Raw genomic sequence first — 27,492 nt, 5'->3', positions numbered from 1 at the left:
TTGTTTAGGCATTGTAAACTGCCTGGTTTCTGGCAACATTACTATAAATCAATAAAATCAATGGTTACTCACATCCAAACACCTTCTTATATCTCTCCACATCTCGCTATCTGCATCTTCATTGTGTTGGCTAGTTAATTGGTCTTCTGGATTGCCGCTGGATTAATTAAAAAATGGAGAGTCAAAAGTTTAGTTACAAAGCCTATGCAAAAAAGCTTTAGAAAAATATAAACATGGTATACAATGAAAAGAAGAAGTGCCGAAAAGATGGGAGAGAGGATATAAATAACCAAAGCCAGGACTAAAATCGTTCCACGTGGAAAAGATTAAAAAGTCCTGGGCTAATTCAGCAAAACAACCAGCAAAATGTCCATTGTTGCACACACAGCTTGCCCCTTGAAATACCTTATCTACTTCACCTAAAAAAGGGTCTCCTATTAAACTCTTAGGGGTATGTGCCAGAGATGGGTTTCAGCAGGTTCTGACCAGTTCTGGAGAACCTGTAGCGGAAATTTTCAGTAGTTCGGAGAACCAGTAAATACCACCTCTGACTGGCCCCGCCCCCATCTATTTTCTGCCTCCTGAGTCCCAGCTGATTGGGAGGAAATGGGGAATTTGCAGTAACTTTCCCCTGGATTGGGGAGGGAATGGAGATTTTACAGTATCCTTCCCCTGCTACGCCCACCAAGCCATGCCACACCCACCAAACCAGACCAGTGGTGGGTTTCAAATTTTTTTACTACCGGTTCTGTGGGTGTGGCTTGGTGGGCGTGGCATGGCTTGGTGGACGTGGCTTGGTGGGTATGGCAGGGGAAGGATACTGTAAAATCTCCATTCCCATCCCAATCCAGGGGAAGGATACTGTAAAATCCCCATTCCCTCCCCAATCCAGGGGAAGGATACTGAAAAATCCCCATTTCCTTCCAATCAGCTGGGACTTGGGAGGCAGAGAATAGATGGGGGTGGGGCCAGTCAGAATTTTTACTACCAGTTCTCCGAACTACTCAAAATTTCCGCTACTGATTCTCCAGAACTGGTCAGAACCTGCTGGAATCCACCTCTGAGCCACACCCACAGAACCGGAAGCAAAAAAATTTGAAACCCACCACTGGTATGTGCATATGGCAGTGATGGTGAATGCTTTGACTTGATATTTTAAAAATTCAGAAAATGTCTACCTTGACTCTGCTGATGTATCACACACTCCCCTCCCTGGACAAAATACAAACAACTCATAACAAAGAGTAATAAATTAAGGTAAATTCAATTATTTAAATTTATTACTTAATAAATACTTACATAATTGTAAATAATTTTTGATTTGCTGGAGGCCTGGAAACTTCAGAAAAATTTGGCCTTGTAGTCTCAAAAAGACTGGAGAAAGCACTTCCCATTTTTCCACACCTTTTGGAGGCTCAGAGGCTGTAGTAGGCTGCAGGGCCCTCTTGCACAACTTCTCAAGTGTCTGGAGGGCTGGTCTGTCACCTAAAATGACATGATGTGTCACCTGTGACGCATTTAGACTTAGACTTAGAATAACTTTATTTGTCACTTTGAACGTACACTAATCGGCATACATTAAAACGAAATTTTGTTGCATACAGCTCTCAAGGGGTCTCCTTTGTGATATGTTTATCATTACGGGCATATGGGAAGGGGAAAATAAAAAGAAATAGATTTAAAACAAAATCATCTAGCTACATTGCATTTTATGAGAAAGTAGAAACGTGATTTGTATTTATTTTTATGAGCAAATTTTCATTCTTTTTTAAAAGGAAAAGAAAAGGAAAATTTTAGAAAGGAAATATCATCAGAGAACTCTCATATTTTGAGATTGAACATGGTATTTTAGGCTTAACCTGTTCTAGCTTTGTTCTTTAAGCTCTTAAATTGGTCTTGTTGGAATAACATAGTAGTAGGATAGTCTACTAACCTTTAATCCTCAATATTTTGGACAATATACATACATAGATACATACACTTTCTTACAATGGCATAATGGGCAGGGGTGAAATGGCAACTTGAAGTGGGCTACCGGTGAGCTTCAGTGAATACTGATTAGAATGACCCACTAAACTGCTCATCATTAGCTGATGCTTGAGAATCAATACACCAATTCCTGTTCCTATTCAGGTCAGCTAGTTGGTAAGGGCAGAAGGTCTGTCTCTTTTGGTTTTCATACCTGACTTTAAAAAGCCAGAGGCCTCATTTGCCAGTGTTAATTCCCCATTTCCTCTTCTGCTGAAAGAGTTGACTGAAAACTCTGTTCCGGAAGAAAATGCACAGAGTCTCATTCTTTGACAACATGAGAATCCCAATTTTGATTCAAGAATCTCTGAAAATCCCACCTTTCCACTCAGAAATAACTTTGTATTTTTATAATATACTGTACCAAGGATTTGCCAGTATAATATATGACTTTAGTGATAAGTGTAGAACTTGGTTTTCAAAATGTGCACAAAATAGCTGTCATGAGAGGCACAGCCAGTGGTGGGATTTAGCCAGTTCACACTGGTTCGGCAGAACCAATACCTAATTTTTTGTTGAGTTCGACGAACTGGTTACGATAAATCTGTGTTTTCTGGAACAAGTCTGGTTTTCATTCAACTTCCTTCCAGGTGGGGAAAAAGAAAACCAAAAGTCGAAGAGAGGAGCAATGGAAACCAAACAGACATGCGGAGGGTTAAAGTAGGGGCAAAGTACTGTCGGAGCTCCAGAGGGTCAGGGAAGGTGGTGAAGCAAGCAGGCATCCTGCCTGCAGCCCCCATGCCGGCTGTCCCTTTCCGTCCAGAGTTGGAATTCCACTGTGTTTAAGTGCAAGTAGATGCTGGCCTTCCCTCCGGCAGGCCTGGGCAGCTGCTAGAGAAAGATGGATGCATTTCAGTGCCTGGCACCCAGATGCCCTTGCTTCCCCCAAGCATTTCTTTGCTAACCTGATTTCCAGCTCCATTGCATTTTTCCATGATTCTCGCCATCGTGTGCAGGGAAACAAAAGTTTGTGGGACTAAAAAAAACCCTTCAATCAATCAATTCCAACTTCTCATGAAAAAACATGACGGAGAAATGTGATGGAGCTGGAAATTGAGTTAGTAAAGAAATACTTGGGGGAAGGGAGGGCATCTGGGTGGTGGTGGGTGGGGCAAGCTCCGTGGTGCAGTACTGCGCTGCAATGGAGAAATGGGAAATGGAGGGGCCGGTGTGAGGGAAGGAGGAAGCCGCTTTCCCTCTTTCTTTTCTCTGCTCCTCTTCCTTCCCTCATGCTGGCTGCTCCCTTTCCTGTTTCTCCACTGCAGCAACTGCAATAAAGTAACAGAAAAAGGAGCGGCTGGTGCGAGCAAAGGAGGAGCAGGGAGAAGAAAGAGGGAAGGTGGCCTCCTCCTTCCCTCACACCGGCCCCTCCATTTCCCATTTCTCCATTGCAGCGCAGTGCCCAGGATCCAAGCAGAGAACCGGTTTTTAAATTATTTGAATCCCACCACTGGGCACAGCTAGTCACAAAACACTTATTTATTGGAAGAAAACAGGAAAGATTGCTTCATGTAACTCCTTCTATCTTCTTCAAGTTATATTTTTTTCCAACAAAGCTTGCCTTTGCCTTTATTTAGGGGCAGTGGGTTGTAGTCACCCAATATCTTTTGTAAGAAAGTTTGTGCGGCATTTTTAGAACAACAATGTTGGAGACTCATGCTTCCCAAATATTCTTTGTCAGAAAGCCAGAACAGTTTCCTTCAGTTTTTCCAATATGTGCTAGAGTGCAGTCTTTTCTACTGCAAAGTTCATAGCAATAGTATCTGGTGATGTTTTGTTCTCATTTATGTATGATCTGAAATTGCTATTGAAGTCTGTTAGATTTCAGATTTATTTGGAAGAACATTGGTGAATGACCATTGTGGAACCCAAAAGTTTGCCTTGTTTCTCAGGTCTTCTATGGATGGGAGAATCAGCTGCATCATATTTTATTTTTATTTTTTATTTTATTTCGAATTTATATACCGCACCTTCTCCCGAGGGACTCAGGGCAGTGTACAGCCAGATAAAAACATACAATACAAACATATAAACAATTAAAAGGATATATATTAATTTGGCCCCAATTTAAGATAACAAACCAATTAAAAATTTAAAAATATGTTAAAAAAATATGTTAAGCCAGCCCAGCTTGCTGAAAAAAGAAAGTTTTAAGGGCACGGCGGAAGGCACCGAGGTCTTGGATTCTCCTTATCTCTGGGGGCAGCTGATTCCAGAGGGTAGGTGCCCCCACAGAGAAGGCCCTCCCCCTGGACAGACAGCAGACAGCATTCTCCATCCTCATCTTGGAAGGAGCAGTGCAGTTCTGCCTGCGTCAGAGTCTCTATTGTACACAGCAGAGAGATGGCACTGATAATATAAAACAGCACTGGGGGGAAGGGATGCCTGGGCAGGCCAAGATGGCAGATGGCTTTTAGTGGCCTGCTGCTTTCCGTTTCTCTACCTTTTAACATTTGTGCTGTTTAAAAGCTCTGGGTTATTCCCCCCCCTCTTTTTTTTTACTTCTGTTATCCATGGGCTCTTAATGGGAGCTTTGTAGTTGAAAACAAATGGAGGGAATTTTTTAGTGGCAGGCCATAACCAGCTGCATGGAATTCGGCTATCTGGATAGCCACAAACACGGAGAAAGGCTTACCAAGAAAGGATCTATCAACTTAGGATGTATGCAGAGATGATGCCCATCTTCCTCTGTGAACATGAAATGTTGGAGTTTTAATGGGCCTTAATAAAAGGGCCATACAAAAGTTATGTTAAAACATATGGGAGATCAGAAATGCTGGTTGCCTCTTATGCATTTCAACATTAAAACTCAGGGGTCAAACACTGTTTTTTCCTGCAGAAAAATCTGATACCCTGGAAAACTTTCCTTTCTATCTTTCCTTTCATCCTTCTTCTTTCCTTTCTATCTTTCCTTTCATCCTTCTGTAACATAAATATGGTAGACTGCAACACCCATAATCCTCTAACCAGCAGAGCTACTATATCCCATATGGCTCTGGATCCTCAGGTTTGCTGTGTGTGATTTTGATTTTCTACACATGCATGCTCATGTGAGTGCTTGCATTCTTCATAAAGTACATATATTTTTCTATTTATTTATTAAATAAATTTATATGATTGCCTGTACAAATGGTGACTCCCGATGGCTTACAATGTTAAAATTTCACAATGTAAGAACCCAAAAACCCACCAGAATCATTCCACTGGCAGCAGCCACACAATCATTCCAGCCATTTGATTGGCTCTGTAACAACCTAGAATCCCCAGGCCTGCTGGCAGAACCACCTCTGATCTCCAGGGCCTTCTGGAAAAGTATTAAGGAATGAGCTAATCTTATCGCTGGGGAATGGTATTGAAGAGGGAGGGAGCCACCACAGAGAAGGCCCTTTTCTTGGTCCCACCGGATGTACCTCCCTAATAGATGAGAGTGTATTAGTATAAAATTATCTTGCAGTTGTAAGGCAGAAGAGTGGGAGTGGTTGTAGAGATGCTGCTGGCATTGCTCAAGTCCAACTGAATTCTGCTCCATATCCCTCAAATCAAATATCTAGTGTTTGCAGACAAGTTTCATCCATATTTTGAGGCTGCTGTTAGGAGAAAGACACATTGCAAGGAGGCTCTGCATAGAGGTAGAACTATGAACTTCAGGCATCTTTGGGGGTGGAAAGAAGGAGGGAAAGTAGCACATTTATACTATAAATATGAAGATATCTGAAGAGCTAAAATGGAGGGGGGATCCATTTCACAAACCAAGGAACTCTCAAAGAACAAACAGCTGAAGGATTTTTGTAGTGAGCACCAGGGAAAAGGAATCAGAGGTACTATGACACGTCCCCTTTGATGATCTACTACTTCTGTTATGGTGGAGGAATCACAGCAAGTAAGCAATAGTTCTGGGTTTGGGTAAAAGTGATGTGGCATTATTCTGAAGGAACAGCAGATCTAACTGTACTGCAGAAAAGATTTGAACAGAGTGAGCATCAAAGGATATGTAACACTTCAAGTCTGCCCCTGAACCTGAGAAGACAACATTCTTCATTTCAACTTTCATGTCAGGTAGCAAAAGCTCACCAGGGGAGTAGAACATTAGGATATGAATATGGAGTTTATCAGTTCCACCATAAATCACATAAATCATAAATCAGTGGAAGTGCATTTTCTCCAGGTATTCATTTGTATATTGTACTTCTATTCTTCGTTGCTGCCAAAATTGGTGCTCAAGGTAGCTAGAAATGACAAAAGCAAAGTTAGACATAGAATTATTATTAGGCACAGATGGTGACCATGATTGCTTGATTAAAGCTCTGCCACTTTTTACATGGGTTGGTCACCCCTGATTAACCATAAACAAATGAATGATAAACAGATTTAAAAGCAGAACGGAAACAACTTGAGTAAAAAGAAGCAACCAGCATCCAACTATGAATGACTCCTTCTCTCAAAGAAAAAGACCTTGTTTCTCTGTTTATGAGCCTTGCCCACATTTAGGCTCTTCCTGCTCTCTTCATTCCTCATATCATAAAATGCCCTCTATTTTTTGCTTTCCTTTTTGTGAGTATCTGCTAAGAAGTTGTATTATGTCAGGGAAAGGAAACCCTCTAGAAAGCATAGCGCTCAATGGGCAAAAGATCTTAATTGCATAGACTCTGCCCTGATTTGCTCTCTGCAGCATGCTTAACAGAGTGGATACATTGGAAAGCTTCATGCTATCCATGTAGATCTTGCTTACTGTGCATCCACCACCTCTCCAGTTTGGGAGATTTCAAGACTACCATCATTCTTAAATTAAAGGAGAAGAAGTAGTTTTATTGGATGTTATTTTGCCTATTAATCTGCAAGGGAGGTCCCAACATTGCCTTGAAATGTGGACTACTCCTGGGCATGGCACCCTCACTATGGAGTCCTTGGCTGAGTCCTGTGTCACATGCATAGAACTAAGAATTTATAGATGAGTCATACATGAGTCAGAAACCATGTTTCCTAATTACAAATACCAATTACAAAACATAATTATCTATTTAAGATAAGGCAGATTTTTAATACCCTCTGGCAGTCCAGATATCACTGTAATAGAATACAAATGTGAAATTAAATCAATCAATCAATCAATCAATCAATCAATCACTCACTCCAGGATCAGCAATTCCCCCCCTCCATTTAATGGAATTTATGTTGACTTTCAGTTGAATTTTAATCTTAAATGACACATACATGATCACTAGCTAAGTTTCACTAGCTAAGTGCCATGTCTTCCAGATGATTCTACACTACAGGGCTGCTTGCTACTATTGTTCATCTTTAGGTTTTTTTACTAAAAGGTTGTATACTGAATTTAATGTTCATTTATTGCTTATAGATCAAATTAGTAGAGGAAAGAGAAGCTTATAAATATTTGTTTCCTTTCAGTCACTTCAAAATTGATTTTTGATGACACTAGGTCTTGATAACCTATGTTTGTAATTTGATAAAATGTTTACCAAACCTTGGTATTCAGTTTTAAATACTAATATGGAAGATCAGAAGAAATTAAACAAAATCAACACACTTAGGATTCCTCAAAATAAAGTATTCCATGGGAATAAAGACAAAATAGCTGAATATTATTTGAAGTTTCCCAGTCCTACCATTCAATTACTTCTCTTTCAAAATCAACAGCAATCCCAATTTCTTATTGTTGGATTTCTAATTAGTCATGTATTTATAGATGGGCAGAAAAAGGAGACATTGGCGAGGGCGGATCAAGAATCCCAAACAATTACACCATCACGAAGAGGAAAATCTCTGGGAAAGTTGTAGCTACATTCCGGTATATTTAGTGCTGGCCTTTCATTACCTGATTGCACTTTACACACAGATACATTTATTTAAATAGGAACCAGAACTGAGTAACTTTTTTTGTTTTACTGTCCTGGATTTTGGTTTTTAGGTTTGAGAGATCCATAATGAAGTGCTCTAAGCCCAACATAAGCCCCTTGTTCACTGTTGCAAGTTATCATGTTGGGAAAAGCAGTCTCTTTCACTTTCATAAAAATAACCCGTTTCTCACACTGAAGTAGAATGAACTGCAAAACAAAGCACAGACTGAAGCAACCGCTGCCTATCATGTTTCTTTTATTGAACATCTCTGGTGAATAATATAGTCCAGGAATGTAAATAGCCTCCAAGAGCCTTCCTTGCAGTTGACACTAAATTGTAATTTTTAATATGATAGAAAGGATTTTTAAATACACAAGGAGTCAGCACATTAACTGTATTTCATTTGATTTACTTCACATTTCAATCTAATAACATTTTGTTTTTCCCTGACCCCATCAATTTTGGAGACTTGCCCTTGACACAATACTTAAAGGTCAAGTGTGACCTCTGACATGAAAAATAATGCAGTGGGACTCCTGATGTAGGAAGTCCCAAAGATGTTCTAGAGAAATAAATGTGGTCAGTAGCTGGAGCTATAACCCAGCATTTCTACCGTTAAATATTAAGGAAGGAGAAAAAGAAAAACACAATAGCAGTTACTAGTTTTAGCTCTTATAGCTATTCTGGTCCCTATAGAGCCCCAACTTTTGCCCAACCAAGGTGGATACGGATGTTAATTGTTTAGTGATGTTCTACTGGGTTTGAATGTACATATGCAGAGAAACCATCCATACGTAATGTGAAACAAAAAAATTTGGCACTTATAAGCCTAAGACATACACACACATGTACACAAAAACATACACAGTGAGAAAAACCCACACGGTTCAGCTCTCTTTTCTTTTTAGCAGACTAGGATAGAATGTAGAGCTCCAGAGTACTCTTCTAAAATGATGAAGCAAGCTAAGGTTCAGAGCAGTAGTGTGGGTACATTTTAAAAAAATATTGTATACTGTATTTCCATTCACAATACTTGTGACTGTTTCTTGAAATGTTTCGACTTAGGTACCTATTTGTTCAGTTCAGTCCACCAACAGCTAGCTAGGCATCTCCAACTGTACATCATAAATAATGAAACAGACCTTGAAAATATAATATGAATTTTTATAGCTACTGTGTGATCCATAAACTCAAATAAAAATAACCTCAGAAAAATAGAGCTGAAAATCCATTATCAAATTCATGCTTCTTGCTCAGCTATAATCCTTACTAGGGGGGAGAAAATTAATAATAATAGCAACCCTTGCAATAAATTTGTGTCCTGGGTGTATGGAATCTGATAAAAAAAATATAAGAGGCTTAACAATCCCATCCTGTATTTTATAAATGCTAACCTGGTCTCAAGAATGTATATGAGACCTAGATTTCATTCCAGATGCGTGGATGAGATCAAAGAGCCAAGGAATATCAACATACTCTCGCATCTGTGAGTCAGGAGATCAAAGTTTGCGCCAAAACACAATGGAAATCAGATGGCAATCCTGTCTGCTTGTGCAAATGCTGCTGCATCAATTTATTTTCATTATAAAGAGGCCTGGGCTTGGAGATGGGAGCACACAAATGTAAATATATGTGGATTCCATACAAAAAGGTGACAATGATATTAGAGACAATGCTAAATACACCTCCTGTGTAACAGCTATACTGCAAAAACCGAGGTCTTATAATCAGTGGTATGTCTTAGTAGGCTTGGATCCAACCTATCCTGACTGGGCTGATATGATGCTGCTATGTAATTGTACAGAAGAAGAAGCATTCAGGTGAAGCATTGTCCATTATAATGTTGCAGGTAATATTAAGAACACATGGACATGAGACTCATTTGTTTGCTACTAATTTAACTTTGGGTTTCTTTGCCCTCCCCAAACAATCTTGGAACTTATAGTTTAGTGATATGTAGTTGAGACTTTTCTGTTATGGGATGTTACACAATTAGGTAAAATTACTGCTCCTTGAAGAACAAATACAAGTAGTCCTTGACTTACACCGCTCATTTAGTGATTGTTCAAAGTTACAATGGCACTGAAAAAAGTAACTTATGACTATTTTTCACACTTATACCATTGCAGCATCCCCGTAGTCACATGATTTATGTTCGGATGCTTGACAACTGATTCACATTTATGACGGTTGCCGTATCCTGGGGTCATGTGATCACCTTTCGCAACCTTCTGACAAGCAAAGTCAATGGGAAAACCAGATTCACTTAACAACCATGTTACTAAGTTAACAACTGCAGTGATCCAGTTAACAAAATGTAACAGGAAAAGTCATAAAATGGGGCAAAACTCACTTGACAAATTTCTTTCTTAGCAACAGAATTTTTGGGCTCAATTGTGGTCATTAGTCGAGGACTACCTGTAGTAGACCATTCAGAAATCTCTATGGTAGGATTTAGGAATCTGGTTTTCTCATTATTGCTGGGTTCTGGCTCCTTCAGTCTTAATCATCATAGCCAATGACCTGAGATTATAGAACTTGTGGACCAGCTACATCTTGAGAACCATGGGCTTCCTAATTTATAGGGCTGTGGGAAGGGGTCTTATTATTCCAAGTTAAATTGGGATAAGGTTTAGCCTGGGACACAAGTATCTGTTTTGAATCAAACTAAATAGGAAATTGCCTAATTCAAAAACCCGAAGTTTTCTTTCCCTTTATATTTCACTGCGATGAGAAAAGCTACCAGACTCAACTTGGTTTCCTTTTTAAGAGCCTGGGATGGAATGGGCAGCTCCAGAGGACTCATCTGAAAGGCTGAAGCCTGCCAAATTTCAGAACAGAAAGCGCAGGTATATATATATATTTTTTATTAAAAAAAAGACCTAAACTTTCCCTCCATTTCTCTGACAGAATTAGAGGACATCTGCAGGCATAGCCTGCCAAATGTTAAACAGATATGCACTGGGACTTTTTTTGTAGGGGAGTCTTTAAAGATGGAGGGGGTTGGGAAGTCACTAATCCCAGTCCTGCTGTTTTGTGCAGTGATATTGAAAAGGAAGACATGTTTTTTATGGTTGGCTTTAATATTGTTTTATTTATATATTATGTTTTAAACTGATGTAAGCACCATCCAGAGAACTGCAATTATGCTCTGATTCAGAAGTAGAACTCACGTAAGCACTGCCCAGAGAAATGCAGTTATACTGTGGTTCAGAAGTAGTCATAACATTATATATCCAGGCTGCAGAGACAGGACTTAATGAAAAATACAGCTACATCTATTTACGTAAGTTTTGATTGCAAGCCTACAAGAGAGGACATATTCCTGAATAAACATGGACAGGATTGCATGGCATATATTTGGGTAAAAAGCTTAAATTTATAAATTTTGATAGAGTGACACTACCCACTTGTTCTACGTGTGCATGAAGAACGGATCCTGAATGGTGGTTGGAAGAATGTCATTCTTATTTTCCTATACAAATGGAAGAGTAATAATGAATAGAAAAAGCTGCAGGGTGCTAGTTTGTTAAATGTGTGTGAGTGTTTGGCAGAATTCTGATCGAAAGGGTATGGGAAGTGACAGTCAACAAAATTTGGAAATGTACATTATTATGCCAGGCTAGACCAAAGTTTTGCTCTTCAGCTGGTCACTGAAAAATGTAAGAATCTGGGAAAGCGTATTCTGTATTTATTGATTTAGACGAAGTGTATGATAAAGTGAATAGGCTGGTGTTATGAAATGTTTTACATGAATATGGAGTTGCTGAATGCACGGTTTGCTTCCATCGTGGGCAGCAGTACATGATGAAAGTAAAGCCTGGCTGAGAATAATGGAATGTTTAGCAAATGATTCAACATTGAGCTGAGAGTAAGGCAAGTTATATAATGTCACCTTGGTTGTTTAATGCATTTATACATATATGTATAAATGTTTAAGGTGATGCGTAGAGATGTGTTGCCAGGGATATGAATATTAGTGTAGTTTTGTATACACACAATGCTAGGTTGTTGGCTGAGAACCTGAATGATTTGCAAAAAATGTTAAGTTGTATGATGCAACCAGAAATGAAAATTAATATCTGAAAAAAAACATAACAGCTGTGTTTGACAGAGTAAATGGAAGCAACGTGAAAGCTGAGTGACATGGGGCCAGTCACTCTCTCTCAGCCCAACCTACCTCACAGTATTATTATTGTTGTTGTTGTTGTTGTTGTTGTTGTTGTTGTTGTTGTTTATATTTATATACTGCCCTTCTCCCGAAGGACTCGGAGTGGTGAACACCAACAGATAAAACACAAGAAATACAAAATTTAAAAACAGTATTAAAATCCAATTAAATTAATTTGGCCCACAATTAAAAACACCCCTGTATTAAGACCCATAATTAAACAATTTAAAAATTAAAACAATTTAAAAGAGTTAGGCCAGCCCAGTTTGCTGGAATAAAAACCTCTTTAGGGAACGGGGAAAGGTGTGAAGATCTGGGATCCGCCGTATCTCCGGGGGCAGCTCATTCCAGAGGATAGGTGCCCCCACAGAGAAGGCTCTCCCCCTGGGGGCCGCCAGTCGGCATTGTTTGACCGATGGCACCCTGAGGAGCCCTTCTCTGTGGGAGTGTACTGGTCGGTGGGAGGCTATCGGTGGCAGAAGGCGGTCTCGTAAATACCCGGGTCTTAAGCCATGGAGCACTCTAAAGGTGGTAACCAATACCTTGAAGCGCACCTGGAAGACCACCAGGAGCCAGTGCAGCTCGTGCAGGAGAGGTGTTACATGGGAATGCGTCGCCGAGTCGCCCCCATAACCACCCGCGTGGCCACATTCTGGACCAGCTGGAGCCTCCGGGTGCTCCTCAAGGGGAGCCCCATGTAGAGAGCATTACAGTAGTCCAGGCGGGATGATATTGTGTATTGTTATTGTGGGGAAAATGCCTTCAGTGCCTTGAGTTATTTATAAAAGTAATAAAGATGGGTTATCAATCAATAAATAAAATTGCAAGTAGTACTTTAATTTTGTGTTTCGTTGTTCATTGTTGGATAGGAAAATGGATGGAAAAAATTGAGATGTGCAAATACTAGTATAAAGATAATATTTGGCTTGTTGTGAGGAATTAATTGGTGGAAAGAAGTGAGAATGGCTGGGTATAAGAGCTTTTAGCTATTTTGTTATATGGAAGTGAAAGTAGGATATATCAAGTGCAACATAAAAGATTTGAATACATAGGGAATAAATTATTTAGGAGAGAAGCTCAAGACTGAATGGCTGATGAATGAATGTGAATTGAATACAAAAATTAAGAGTGACCCAAACAAAAGAAGTACATTGGGGTGGTTTAGTTTGGTCATATAAAAAGAAAGAATAAAATACATAATGAACACCAAATTCCAAAACGAGCATATGAAAAATGAACAGATCCAGAGAAAGGAGATCAAGATAATCGTGGTTGAAAGGAGTTGATAAGATCATAAAAAAGAAAGCAGTGGAAAGAACACAAGGCAACATATGAAGCAGTGTGTGTGTGGATGTGGCAGAAGGAATAACGGGGGTTAGTGCAACCATTCTTGCTTTCCTTGACCTCTCAGCAGCCTTCAGTACTATTGACTATGGTAACCTTTGGGCCAGACATGGGATTTGGGACAGGGTGGTGCAGTCTTGCATGGTTTGGCTCCTTTCTCCTATCCCGGTGATGGCGAACCTATGGCATGTGTGCCACAGGTGGCATGCGGAGCCCTCTCTGCGGGCACGCCAGCCATCGCCCTAGCCCAGCTCCACCGTGCATGCCTCCCACCACCCAGATGGTCTTTGGATCTCTGCAGCGCATGCGTGGGGGTGTGGTACATGTGGGGGATGCATGCGTGGCAGGGGGCAGGAAGCTTTTCAGGCCCAAAATGGGGTGTGGGGGGCCTCGTGCTGCACCCATGTGCCCCATTTTGGGCCTGGAAAGCCTCCTGCACCAACCTGGAAGCCAAAATGGGGTGCGGGGGTGGTGGTGCATGTGTAGGGGGGCGGAGTGCATACACAGGGGATACGCATGCATGCACGGGGCAGGGCACATGTGTGGAGGCTCTGGCATTGCATTTTGGGGATTCAGGCACATGCAGGTGCATTCACATGCATGCACGCGTGCTTTGGGCACTTGGCACCAAAAAGGTTAACCATCACTGTCCAACCCAGTGTTGATAGGGAGTGAGAGATAGCAATAGCAATAGCACTTAGACTTATATACCGCTTCACAGTGCTTTACAGCCCTCTCTAAGTGGTTTACAGAGTCAGCATATTGCCCCCAACGATCTGGGTCCTCATTTTACCAACCTCAGAAGAATAGACGGCTGAGTCAACCTTGAGCCAGTGGGAATCGAACTCTGGTAGTCCCCAGAATTAGCCGGCAATACTGCATTCTAACCACTGCGCCACCACAGCTCAGATTCCAATGGGATTAAAAAAAAAGTTACAATGGAACAGAAAAAAGTAATTTATGACCATTTTTCATATTTATATCATTGCAGCATCCCCATGGTCATATGATTTACATTCGGATGCTTGACAACTGATAACTGGATGCATCACGCTGGTGGTGGCTGACGGATCAAGACAAGACCCCATTTCCCCCCCATGCGCATCCTCCCCATCTTTTTAATTGTAAAGTATTACTATTATTATGAGTATTTATTGTTTCAACGTTTTATTGGCTTTTAATGTTTTTAAGCTGCCCAGAGTCACTTACAAACAAGTCAAATGAATGAATGAAAGAATGAATGAATGAACTGATTGTAAAAGCAAAAAAATATGGAGAGCTACTATGTCTGATGTGGTATACTTTTTTTTTTTGCTTGTGACTTCCAGTTAGTATGACTCCCGGTGACTGCCTGGAAAAGTCTCTACACATTTTGGCTGCATTTCAGATGTGGTTTGTTGCTTTCTTCCTAGAGCTGAGAGAGAGTAACTGACCCACAGTCACCTAGTTGGCTTTGTGCTTAAGACAGAACAAAAACTTGCAGTTCCTGCGTCATTAACCACCACAGTTTTTTTTCCTTTTCCCCATCTCTTTCTTTTAGTTTCTTTTGCCCACTTTTTAGTCTTTTTAAAAACTCTATATAATATTTACTCCCAAAAGAAAATGGTATGAATACATTATTATTGTTTTGCTTATGGTTGGCTGCACCACAGTCAGATGTTTAGACTGGATTTGGCATTTTTATCCACCTATTGAGTCCTTCCCAAGGACCTGGGATAGGCAGATGTTACTTGATGGTGTTAAAAGTATCATTGCAGGATATAAACTGCTCCAATTAAAGCTGCCTTTTGCAATTGACTGAGGGTGATTTTGTCAATGCCAATGGCGTTCAAGTGGTGCTCCAGGTGTTTTGGGATTGCACCGAAGACATCTATTACTATTGATACTACCTTTCTTTTCTTTTGCCACACTCATTCTTCCTCTGTTTGTTGGTCTTTGTATTTTGTGATTTTCTTTAATTATATTTTTTTCTATTCTGCTGTCTCCAGGTCTAAAAAATCCCCGATCTAGGTTTTTTAAATCTTCATTTTCTATTTGTCTATTTTGTAATCTTAATAGTTCTTGCTTGTAAGCAAATCATATTTCTTGCAGAAACAGGTTGCCCTCGACTTACAGTTACACAATTGAGCCCAAAATTTATGTTGCTAAGCGAGACATTTGTTAAGAGAGTTTTGCCCCATTTTGCGACCTTTCTTGTCACAGTTGCTAAGTGAATCATTGCAGTTGTTTATTTATTTATTTATTTATTGGTTCGATTTATATGCCGCCCTTCTCCGGAGACTCAGGGCGGCTTACAATGCATTAAGCAATAGCCTTCATACTTATGTATATACCTGCTTAGTAGGGCTTTTTGCCCCCCCCCCACAAGCGGTGTTTATTTTATACAAAGTCAGCTTATTGCCCCCACAAACCGGGTCCTCATTTTACCTACCTCGAAAGGATGGAAGGCTGAGTCAACCTTGAGCCTGGTGAGATTTGAACTTGCAGTAATTGCGGGCAGCTGGTGCTGCTTTAGTCTGCTGCGCCACCAAGGCTTTTGGTGTTAACTTAACCATGTTAAGTTAGTAACATGGTTGTTAAGTGAATCTGGCTTCCCCATTGACTTTGCTTGTCAGACGGTCACAAAAGGGGATCACATGATCCCAGGACACTACAACTGTCATAAATGTGAGACAGTTGCCAACGGTCTGAATTTTGATTACATGACAGTGGGGATGCTGCAATGGTTGTAAGTGTGAAAAATGATCATAAGTAATTTTTTTCAGTGATGTAACTTTGAACGGTCGCTAAATGAACTGTTGTAAGTCGTGGACTACCTGTATTCTAATGAGCCATTGTTGCTTCTTTGTCATGCCTTTGTAGTCAGCCTGTGTGATCTTCTTGCAGAAACTAACCAGGTGGTACATTGTTTCTCCAGCTTCTTTGCAGAGATGTCATTAACTGTCTGTTGCTTGCTTCTCAATTCTGGCATGGCATCATGCTCCCGGTTCAGACCGGATCGCCCAATCTGGTAGCGATGGAGGTGGGTGGTTTGGAGAACCGGTAGTAAAAATCCCTGCCCCCCCGCCATGCCCAGCTGAGCCGTGCGATCATCAGAGGCTTTTTTTCTTTTAAATGCCTTCTGACGATCCAAGCTGAGTTGCCTGATCGGCAGAGGCTTTTTTTCTTTTAAACTCAGCTGGGATCGTCAGAGCCTTTTGAAAGCAAAAGTAAAAAAAAAAAAAATGGCCACGCCCACCCAGTCACATTACCCCCCCCTCCAAGCCACGCTCACAGAACCGGTAGTAACAAATTTTAGATTTCACCACTGCATTGTATGTATTTGTTTTTAAAGCTTGGTTTTATGTAGCCAGATTTAGCCCAGTGTCTCTCTCTCTCTTAAACTTTCCTGGTCTTAGCCGTTGCCAGGTCTTCTTGTTATCTGCCATTTTTTTTAATGTTCTGGCCATGTAATAATTTCCTTTGCTATGTGATTCTTCATTTAATCTTTCTTGTAGGCCAGTTTGGTCTCTGCAGTACGCAGTAGGTATTCCTGGTATACTAGCTTCAGTGCATCTTCTTCACTGGCCTTCAGATACTCTTCCAATGCCCTTTCTTCTTTTTCAACCATCTGATGTACTTGGAACATTCCATACCCACCTTTGCTCCTTGGTAGTTAGATTCTGTCAACACTGTGTGGATGAAGGGTATGATTCATTGTCATTATTTTTTCTTGTCTTAGTACCCAAAGCTTTTAGTTCCGTTGAGTCCAGTCCAGTATTCCAGCTGTGTATCTAATGATTGGAATTGCCTAGGTGTTAATTGCCTTAATGGTCTTTCTTTCACTGATTTTGGACTTTAAGATCTTCATTCAATGAAAATGTGTGATTCGTGGAACCTTGGGTACAGATTAAGTTCTTACAGATGTTTTAATCATGTAACAAATAGTTTCCCCCGTTATTGAATTGGAAATTGTGTATTCTTTCTCTCAACAGCATAAGAACGGAGCTCATATTAGTATAAACATATCTAAATAATACAAGGATATCTAATGCACGTAATTAAATAACACAATTACATTTCAATACTTTCATTTCCTAAATTTTGCAGTACCATTGTGTAACATTAAAAATACAAATATGTACACATTAATAAACATCTCTGGGGAAAACCACTTAATGTTTTTCTTGCAAAACTGTTGATTGAAAGGACGTTTTCACGTAGATTTGTAGGGAAAAAGACTTACAAATGATGAAAAGTAGGGCAGCTCATGAGACACTGAGTTAAAAATGTCCATTTTTTTTAGTTTGGTCTTCTTTGGCCTGGTGCATTATCTAAACAGGAATAGAAGCATTTACCTAATTCTATTTAAACTTAGAAGGGGAAAAAAGAGGGGAGGGTTTCACAATATATTTTTTATCTTGAAGTTTTTAAAAGTAAAAAATGTTGTTTCACCCTATCCATATGAAGAGCATATGGTGCCTGGAGTGATATGGTAACAAGCACTTATGGGGGGGAAGAACAAGCAGAGGGGGAAGAAAGGAAGAAGAGAGATGGACAAAATTTCACACTATCCTTTGCAAGAGTCTGTTGAAGAAAGCTTGGCTTAATAAATATATTCTAGGTCTAGGGATACAGAAGTCTAATTTGACTTTTAAAAAGCATTCCTGTCTGCCTGGAAATACCTAGTGCTTTGGTGCCACACTTCTAAAATGTTTGTCTGAGGAACGTTCCTAAGACATTTGAGCTTCAAAAGTTGGGAAATGAAAATGCTACTTGACTTCTGAGTTGCACCAATATTATGGTGAAAAACTGAATATATACAGCATTTAAAAATCCCTTCCTAATGCCTTTTAGAAAGTCCTTGCATTTAAATTATGCTGAAAAGGAGATGATGATGGTAAAATAGCATAACAGCCTAGTATAAAAATATAGTCGAAAGGAAATATATTCCTAAAATTTTCAGTTTTTTAGTATGTCTGTCCATATCTGCTATCTATCTTGAAATAATGGAAATAAGCATAAATTGGGTGGCTGGATGAATGATCAAGTCCATTCCTTGGAAATCTGTTTTTAGAAGGCAAAAAGGTTGTCCCTGTAATGTGTGATTTCAATGGTCTTCAAGAACAAATGCTTTTCAACTGGTTTGTATGGTGTGATGAATTGATCAGGAGAGCAATGGGAATGGTGGAGAAATTGTGCATTGGCTTGACACACATCTTCAAAATGCACATGAGTATGGAGTTTGGGTGACTTTCAGTTGCAATTTAACTTATTTGTATGAAGCCAAAGAGATGAAGGATGCTGGAATCACATCTGTTAGTATGTATACTAGTTGACAACTGCAGTCTGTTTACTATTATTGTTATTATTTGTTAAATAATATCTGCTCAGTATCTGCTGCCTAACTCCAAGGAACTCTGGATGGTTTACAAATTGTTTAAATCATTAAAAACAACAGGCATTTAAAAAAAAAAAGATGGAAGGATGACAAGCCAGGTGGAAACAGAGGAAAGCAAACTAGCTGGGTGAAAGGCCTGGGTGAAGAGCCAGAGGAAGTGTTACATAGGCATGTTGAGGCATGTACTGCCAGCACTACTGCATTTTGGACCAGTTGAAGATTCTGGTTGATCATCAAGGATAGCCCCATATGGAACTCATTGCAGTAGTCAATTTTTAAGGTGACCATGGCATGAGTGAAGGGCCTCCTGATGTAGAAAAGGGAAAAAATTGGCACATCAAATTAATCTGTGCAACAGCTTTCCTGGCCATAGCTTCTGTCTGCTCATTGAGCAGGAGCTGCAAGTCCAGGAAGACCTGGATACCACCTTTCAAAGGGGAAGTGCAACCCAATCCAAAGTCAGTGGTGAAATATCAGCAGCCCAAACACTTATAGCTACTTACCCTTTTAAATAGGATTGACTTGGAGACAGTTTCTTCCCATCCAAATCTGCATAGCTTCCCTCTCTGGGGCATAACCTCAACAACCTCATTAGCTGGTCCAGAGTTGAAACAAATAATTGGGCATTATCAGCAACTCCCAAACTAGCTGATTATCTCACCCATAAGTTTCCTGTAGATATTGTAAAGGAGAGGAGAGATCAAAGAACCATGCAACCTCCCCCCCCAGAGGGATACTATACATGACGGTATTGAAAGCCACTGGGAGACCAAGAAGCACAAGGATAGATGCATTATTGCTATTGCCCCAGTTCATCTATAAGTATGACCAAAGCTGTACCCCAGCCTGAATCTTGACTGAAATGGATCTTGGTAATCTGTTTTCTCCAGGGTTCTCATCAGCTGTACACTGACTACCTTTTCAACAACCTTCCTCCCAAAGTTCAGACTGTCCTGTCCAATTCTCCTTTTTCTTTGTGGAGTGGGGAAACTGATATGCGTGGAAGGTTGCTTGTCCTTTGGCCTTATCTTTGTTGAAGGCATGTTTAAAATTTCTTTGTAGAGCTCTCTGGAGATCTTCCACATGGCATATCAGATCCATTGTAACAGATGCCTCTAGATTCAAGAGATTATTTATCTGACTACAAGAGAATGTACTTGAAGTGGGTAGTGGTTATAAAGTATACTAGGCAATGTCAGATCTTGCTGCCAGGGTCTATAAGGGATGAAACTGCACAGCCATTGATTTAGAAAGACGTTTCCCATGATTTGTCAGAATCATCAGGCCATATAATTTTTCCTAAAAAAAAATGTTGTTGGGTATCATTGTATTGTCTTTCAACATTTAAGCATGACAGACAGTTGCAGAATCACCTATATTCTCATATTTACAGCATTCAGCAATACTAGTGGGATATCCTGCACTCAGATTGCTTTCATTCTGGGACAAAATGTGTCAGCCTTGCTTTTTGCCAGTTTTTATTGTTTATGCTTGTTTGGATGACTGAGGTCTTTTGACATCATCCAAAGCTCTGTTCTTTTCTCTTTATTCTGGCTCTGCCCTTGATTCCTCAACATCTTTATGCTTTTACTTCTAAAGTAAAAGCAATTTTCACAGGGATAAAAATTTGATACTATCCTAACAGATTAAGTTCCTTCCAGGTACACAATATTCATCACAAATGTTCCCAAGAAGTTTCTTTCTTGTAATGATAGCAAAATCAACAGTTATTCCTGTGGCTCCATGACATCAATGAACTATAACATATCTAGATTTTTTCCCTTGGTTCTGTTCAATTCAGCATCAAAACCTTAGTTGTTTAAAATAAGTAAATTCTTCAGTCTTCTTACAGTGTTTGATCTGTTTTTTTCCCTAGTAGAAATATAGGGGAAATATAGTCCTTCCAGTTACTGTCAGGGGTGGTGTGGAGTGGCACAATCCTGCTGTGTAGGATTATGCTTCTGAGTTGTACTGACAATTTGGAGACCAAGATTTCTGAAGCTGTAGCCGGATTTTCTTGTCCAACTGGCTGGCTTTTTGCAGTTTCTTGTAATTCCATCTACTACTCCTTCTATTAGTCCTTGATGTACTGTATAGCTAACTGCATTTCAACAATTTTAAAAGGCACATATGTGCTTCAAATATGTGTGGAGAAGGTCAAGGCTTTTGCTTCTGTGGGTGCCATTGAGTTAACATGTCCTGCTGAAAGAATGTCCTCTTTATTTCAAAATCTGCTTCGGAGGGTTGAGAATGTGGAACTTACCAGGCAATGGTGGAAAGAGAGTTATGTAAAAATTACACCACTTGTACTGTGGTGGATTTAGGTTTATGTATTTCCCAAAGAGCAGTATGACTTTAATATTTTCTTATTTAATTTTAGTACATGGTGGGTGACTGAGAAGAAAGGGAATTGTAGGCTATGACTGTCTGCAGCTAAAGAATATATGTAATTAAGAAGATACCTCTTATGAATCTAATGCATAAACACAAATATTTTCCACATCAGATTTGTTGATATACTATATTTGGATTTATTGTTTCTCGACTTTTTGACTACAGTTTTTGATACAAGTGTTGTATGTTTGGATTTGTATTTCTTTCCAAATATGATTCCAAGAAATCAGGCCAAGTTAGTATATTTATGGGATATTTAGAAAAAAATGACATTCGTGTAGTATATATATATGTAACAGAGTGGAAAAGGTTATTTAGCTTTGTACCAGCCTATTAAGGGACAATAGGTACATATACAAAAAAGGATGGATTACCCTATTGACTCTTATTTATTTTCACAGCAGGTGCAAGATAGCTTGTGCTATCAATAGCCACCAGCAATAAAGACAATCAGAAGTATGAACTTGCTTTCACCTCTTACAATTCCACAGTGGTATCTGAGATTACGGCAAAAAAATTTGGGATACTGTGGCTTGAAACCAGTCAACCATAGAAGCCTTCTTCAGAGCTGAGCAGGTCTCAGAAACAACCATTTAAATCCTTTGTCGGCCTATGACTGAAGGAACTTAGATCAGCTTTGCCCACCAGTGAGTTTTGTGCCACCAATGGATTATGTCTGCTGTGTTGGTGTCCCAAGCTTTTTTCTCCACTGCCAAATGGTTTAGGGTAAAGTTTAAAATTATCAATAGATGGTTGATAGTTACCTTTGCTAATTGATGATGTTACAATAAGAACATTGAGCCAAACTATTTTGTTTGTGGCAAGCAAAAACCTTTTGTACATGAATTTTTAACACTCATGGTCAAAAAAGGAACAAGAGCCTAATTCAACCCTAGTCTATAGTTTGTCTATAAAAGATATAGATTCACAAATAATTTAATGTACCCATCTATAGATAATAATGGAATTGTGTGTATGTGTATGGTATATACTGCATGCATATTTTTGTAACAGTTTTAAAATATTTCAACATAATTGGCATAATTCAGCAAATGAGCCGAGGTGGCGCAGTGGTTAGAGTGCAGTACTGCAGCTACTTCAGCTGACTGCTAGTTCAGCAGATCAGCGGATCAAATCTCACCGGCTCAAGATTGACTCAGCCTTCCATCCTTCCGAGGTGGGTAAAATGAGGACCCAGATTGTTGGGGGCAATATGCTATTTAGTATACTGTCTTTGGTGTAAGCCGCCCAGAGTCCTCGGAAAGTGGGCGGCATAGAAATATGACTAATAAATAAATCATGCAAATCTTTAGTCTTGCTGATTCTAAGGACTCCTCCCCCCTCCCCCAGCTAAACCAATCAGGCTGACAAGCCCATAGCCTTGGATGGGTCATACCTTGTTTTTGATTAGCAATAGCAATAGCACTTAGACTTATATACCGCTTCACAGTGCTTTACAGCCCTCTCTAAGTGACTGACAGTCAGCATCTGGCTCCTCATTTTACTGACCTCGGAAGGGTGGAAGGCTGAGTCAATCTGGAGCCACTCAGAATCAAACTCCTGGAGTGAGCAGTGAGTTAGTCCTGCAGTGCTGCATTTTAACCACTGTGCCACCCTGGCTCATGTACATGTAGCACTGCCTACAATATTGTCAATTCGGAATAAAACTATGCAGCATGCCTTGGGATATTCCAATGAGTGTCCTATGGAAGGACAAGCTTCTGTGTGGATGTTTTGCAGGGTATATTATCTATCCTCCAGCTCTCTTGTCTTCTGTTCCGAAATTAATCAACCCTCCTTTAAAAGATTTGACTCAGGGCCAAATGAAAGCAGCTGTGAGGAAGGTGAAGGGTTAACCTAAAGCATGCAGCTGCTAATGTTAGTTTTGGAGGCAAATTCAAGTCTTCAGGGATAATCCACCCCAGCAAGATCTGACATGAGATGTGATTTTTCAAGCATATTTGGAGCCGTTGGGTATGTTGACTGAAATTACTGAAGACACTTCTTGCCTCTCTCCCTCTTTGCTTTTCTAAATGAATCCATTCTTGACTGATTACAGAAATTGTCCATGGATTGTTTTGCTTGCTGTGTTACAGGTTTTCAAAATTGTTAGGGTAGCTCAAGAACCCTAAAGTATTATGAAAAATGGACAAAGAAGCATCTAGGAACTTGGTCCAAGAGAGATGGGAATGTTCATTCACCATCTCCATAACACTCAGAAAATTAAAATTTAGTAATATGTTTAGCTTAGAAACATGTTTACTCAAAAAAGGGCCTTTGGAGGAAATCATTTTAATAAATTTGCTTCTCAGAAGGACAGCATGCACAAAGTGTTTTGCAACACAAACCCTTCCAAATAATCAGAAAAGTTGGAATTTAGTACAAATACATAATCAAACATGCCTCTGTCAAAAAGGGAAATGCAAAACTCCTTCTCCTCTAGAAAAGTCTCACAATGTATCTTAAGGACTATGAAATGATCCTAGAATAGTTATAACATTGTCAGTAGGAAACCAGCTTAACAAAAACTCACAAATTCTTCCAATATATTAAGCCTGATTATGGAAGTCAAACAGGGGTGGGTTCTAAATTTTTTTACTACCGGTTCTGTGGGTGTGGCTTATTTTGTGGGTGTGGCTTGATGGCCATGTGACAATTATTTAGGATTTAGCAGAGGTACTGGTCTACCAGGCTTTTAACTGCTTGCAGAGCTGTACCGATCTACCCATTTATTTTTGCAGGCACCGGTCTACCCATTTATTTTTGCAGGCACCGGTCTAGTCATGTATTTTTGCAGGCACTGGTCTACCCATTTATTTTTGCAGGCACCGGTCTACTCATTTGTTTTCTTTTAACACTGATCAGCTGTAGGGCGGCCCTTTGAAGATATCATATCGTCACCGCTACCGGCTCGGCAGAACCGGGCGGAACCAGGAGGAACCCACCACTGAAGTCAAAGGCCTGCAGATTTTAAAAGAAGCTTTCAGTTTCTGTGTTCTTAAATATCAGCATTTACTGGAAAGCAGAGATGACTTATTTCCAGCTCAGCTGTGGTTTACTTGAAACTACTGCAGGTTTAATTTTCCTTTTGAGATGCCATAGCTCTATTTTCCCATTGAAATTTGTCCTCATCTCTCATTCTTGTTACTCACTTTCAGGTCTTATAAGGGAATGGTAGCTTGAGGGCTTTGTAGCTCTCCTTCAATGGCCTTGTCAATTTCCTTTCAGTTGAGGAGACTACAAAGTGCCATATGATTTTCTTTTCTTTTAGCATAATGCAGGGGAAGGGAGAAGGTTTATGTAGCAGTAATAGCTGCACTAGTTCAAATCAGTGATATTTGCTTCTTTTTCTCCTTTCAGGTCAGTTAAATGGCTTTCAAATATCTTCAGAAGCTCAAGGAATGAAAACAGCAATGAGGGAATAAGTACCCTGAATGATTCTTGAAGTCTTTGGTGGACAGAAGATATTAGTTGCTATAACCAAGCAGGTTTTACCATCGTACCATCCAGGCACTAGTGACATATAGGCTTTCCAGAGTAGCTATGATGAAAACATTCATAAAGCAAACCCTGCAAGTTCTGTGGGTTTCTTTTTTAATCAAATGATTGAAAGGAAATGAAGGCTAATCTGGATATGATTCTCTCAGCATTTCTAAATTAAGTCTGAAAATTTTGATGTGTCCTCTTCATATTTACTAGTTATATGGCTGAGATGTCTATTGTGGCTTTTTCAATACTAGAAAGAACTTTCTCCATCGTTGTGCATGGAACATTTTGCTCCCCAGGGTGAGATTGGCCCCAATCCTCCTGACTTTTCGTAAAATTATTATTTTATTTTATTATTATTAGTTCAATTTATATGCCGCCTTTCTCTGGAGACTCAGGGCGGCTTACAATGCATTTAGAAAACCATTATAAAAACATTTAAACATTAAAACATTAAAACCCATTCACACCATTCATGGCCGGATCTCACAAGATCACAACAGCGAGATCAACGGCCCCAGGCCTGCCGGAAAAGCCAGGTCTTCACCGCTTTTTGGAAGGCCAATAGGGTGGGGGTGGTCCAGACCTCAGGAGGTAACTGGTTCCAGAGAGCTGGGGCAGCCACAGAGAAGGCCCTCCCCCACGGGTCCACCAGCTGGCATTGTTTAGCTGACGGGACCCGGAGGAGACCAACTCTGTGGGATCTTACTGGTCGCTGGGAGCTATGTAGTAGAAGGCGGTCTCGAAAAGCCTAAAGACCTGGCTTTAACAGTCAGCTTGGGGACCCAATGGAGGAACATCACAGTGGCTGATTGGTTAACAACAGATCCCACCTCCACACCACCCAGTCCCCACCTTCCCCATCTGTAACTGGATCCTAGCATTTGTTGCTATTAATTTATTTTGTTTTTAGTACACACACACACACACACACACACACACATCTATCTATCTATCTATCTATCTATCTATCTATCTATCTATCTATCTATCTATCTATCTATCTATCTTTTCTGATTGTAAGCCACCCAGAGTTACCCTGTGATAAGATGAGTGGCAAATAAATAAATAAATGGCAAGAAGTAACTTGCAAAAAAGTGATACAGAACAGCTTCATCCATCCGGCCACTTCCATATTCTAGTAATATATTCTGCCCTATACAGACAGATCAGGCCTTCAAGCTGGTATTTCCAAAGTCAGCCTTAGAGACATTGGCAAGCAGCATTGAGTAAATGTATTGCATGCCTGAATAAAATCCAATTTTAAATAAAGCTCTTTTAGCTTGTATGACATTCATGTAGGAGAGAGTATCAACACCACTGTTAAAAGCTACGAAACTCTAGCAATTGGGGCTGGCTTTCTGTTTCTCCTGATGTGCCTGTAAACTCCTAGAACTGAGTCTGTGATGTTACAATAATTTCTTTGCCAAGAGGACGTGCTGAAATAAACATAGGATTATGACTCTCCCCATAAAAAAAAATCAAGTGAAGAAGGGGGTGATGGAAAGGTTCTGGGGACAGGGGGAAGAAAGCTTCCATGCAAATATTGGCAGTATCCTTAATTAGCAAAAATAATGAGGGGAGAGAAGAAAAAAAATAGGTCAAGTACTAGATTTTTTATTTTAAAAGTCCATTCACATGGCAGTCAGGAAAAAAAAAGGCATCTTCAGCAGGAACAATTCAACAAAATAATTCTCATACTACATTTTGGGAATCAAGGACATGTTACCTTTTTTTTTTTTTTTGCTTTAATTTATATGCTGCCCTTCTCCGGAGACTCAGGGCGGCTTACAATGCATTAAGCAATAGCCTTCATACTTTTGTATATTTATACAAAGTCAGCTTATTGCCCCCACAATCTGGGTCCTCATTTCACCTACCTTTGAAAGGATGGAAGTCTGAGTCAACCTTGAGCCTGGTGAGATTTGAACTTGCAGTAATTGCAAGCAGCAGATGTTAATAACAGTGTTTAGTCCACTGTACTACAGGCTCTTGTCTGAAGGCAGTTGAACTGGATCTTTGGCTTGTCCAGAGTAGAAAGTAAAGTAGGACCAGAGCTGGTTAACATTTAGGTGGGAGCCCAACAAGCCCTCCCCCCCTCCCCCGAGCTTTTAATATTGAGATCTCCATTTATGAGATACAAATACATGAACAAATGAGGAAACTTCTCTGGTAATGTCTATACTAGACCTTTAAACTACTCTTTCCTGTTCACATGCTAGCTTGACCGAACGTAATTTAAGAAAACATGCTAGACTCAGACAGCAGCTTGCAACGTATTTAGTCCGAACTGCAAGTTTCTACGTTCTTCCATTTCTGTCCCCCACCCCCAGAATAACAGAATAAAAGACTTGGAAGGGACCTTGGCTATCTTCTAATCCAAACCCCAAACATTGTTGATTTTTGGTACTAGTGATGAGGCAGCCTAGGAACACAGAAAAGCTTGAGAAGATTTTCCATTCCTTGGGGTACCTATTTGTATATAGGCAATGTGCTGTATGTGTATTAACTTAACATACAAAATTAATCTTAGTGTTTAATGCGAGAAAAGGAAATATTTGGAACATTGGGAGTCATACTAAGTATATTAATGTCATTTACTGTAATGAAATCTACAATTATTTAAATCAAATTTATTTCTTCTGCTGACCCCACCCACTTTGTCCTGACAGCTATTTTTTTGTTTTTTTGCATTTGCCACTCAAAGCAAGGGTGGACTTTATGAATTTTTAACCTAGACGAGATATTGTTGATTGAGTTGATAGTGGGTCCTCTCAGTTAACTAGGAAACTGACAACGTAACTGTGTCCTGGCCTATTAAAAAATAAGTCAT

The 27,492-nt window shown here is 39.9% G+C and overlaps 1 long non-coding RNA gene across 1 annotated transcript in view; it reads left to right on the top strand.

Annotated features, from left to right (window-relative positions):
- LOC117671418 (uncharacterized) overlaps nt 1–26,240 on the top strand; it is a 32,204-nt gene extending 5,964 nt beyond the window's left edge. Inside the window, exon 3 of the long non-coding RNA XR_004592850.3 lies at nt 24,534–26,240. This is a non-coding gene — a long non-coding RNA (uncharacterized LOC117671418). The remainder of the gene's footprint in view (nt 1–24,533) is intronic.
- Nucleotides 26,241–27,492: the final 1,252 nt, after the last annotated feature.

The sequence above is a fragment of the Pantherophis guttatus genome, chromosome 1 (assembly GCF_059756535.1).
Source record: "Pantherophis guttatus breed Tessera chromosome 1, ASM5975653v1, whole genome shotgun sequence".
Classification (NCBI taxonomy): domain Eukaryota; kingdom Metazoa; phylum Chordata; class Lepidosauria; order Squamata; family Colubridae; genus Pantherophis; species Pantherophis guttatus.
Note: the sequence above shows the minus strand (reverse complement) of the source record. Positions and strands in the feature narration are given on the sequence as shown.